This window comes from Elephantulus edwardii, unplaced genomic scaffold, assembly GCF_000299155.1.
Source record: "Elephantulus edwardii isolate Elephantulus edwardi_28Jun2011 unplaced genomic scaffold, EleEdw1.0 scaffold00152, whole genome shotgun sequence".
Lineage (NCBI taxonomy): Eukaryota > Metazoa > Chordata > Mammalia > Macroscelidea > Macroscelididae > Elephantulus > Elephantulus edwardii.
Genome location: NW_006399902.1, coordinates 4,593,552 through 4,594,108, shown reverse-complemented (window position 1 = coordinate 4,594,108; position 557 = coordinate 4,593,552). Strand labels below are relative to the sequence as shown.

The following is a 557-nucleotide window of genomic DNA, read 5'->3' as shown; positions in this document are numbered from 1 at the left end:
TGCACAATCAATGGCTTATTCACTGCAAATGCTTTTTTATTTGTTAGTTTGTTTTTTACTGGGAAAACGTTTCCAATTTTTATTCTTAAAAATAGGAATTAAAGTTGCAAATGCAGATTTATAGTCACTTCTGAATGAGAGGGACATTTTGGAATGTCACAAGAATGCATACTCAGATGGAAATCTAGTTAAACTGTGGTTGCTCCTCAGGTTGCATTCACTCCTGCATTTTCTCAATCAGTTCTTCCTTGTATTTGCCTTTCTCTTTTCCAACCTGCCGGGATTTAGCTTTACGTTCAAAAATTTTTTTCTGATCTTTATCCAATTTCAACCTGGTAATAACCACCTTGCTTGGGTGAATGTCCACATGCACTGTAGTACCATTAGCCTTCTCACGATGCACTCTTTCGATATAGATGACATACTTCTTTCTGTACACCTGGACTACCTTGCCAATTTGTTGACCTTTGTAATGTCCTTGCACCTCCTGGACCTCGTCATCCTTGCGAATGGGCATGGAGCGCATGTTGTACTTCTGCTGCAGCTCTTTGGACAGA

General features: G+C 39.3%; 1 pseudogene; it reads right to left on the bottom strand.

Moving 5' to 3' along the window:
• Nucleotides 1-217: 217 nt before the first annotated feature.
• On the bottom strand, nt 218-526 carry LOC102852546 (annotated as a pseudogene).
• Nucleotides 527-557: the final 31 nt, after the last annotated feature.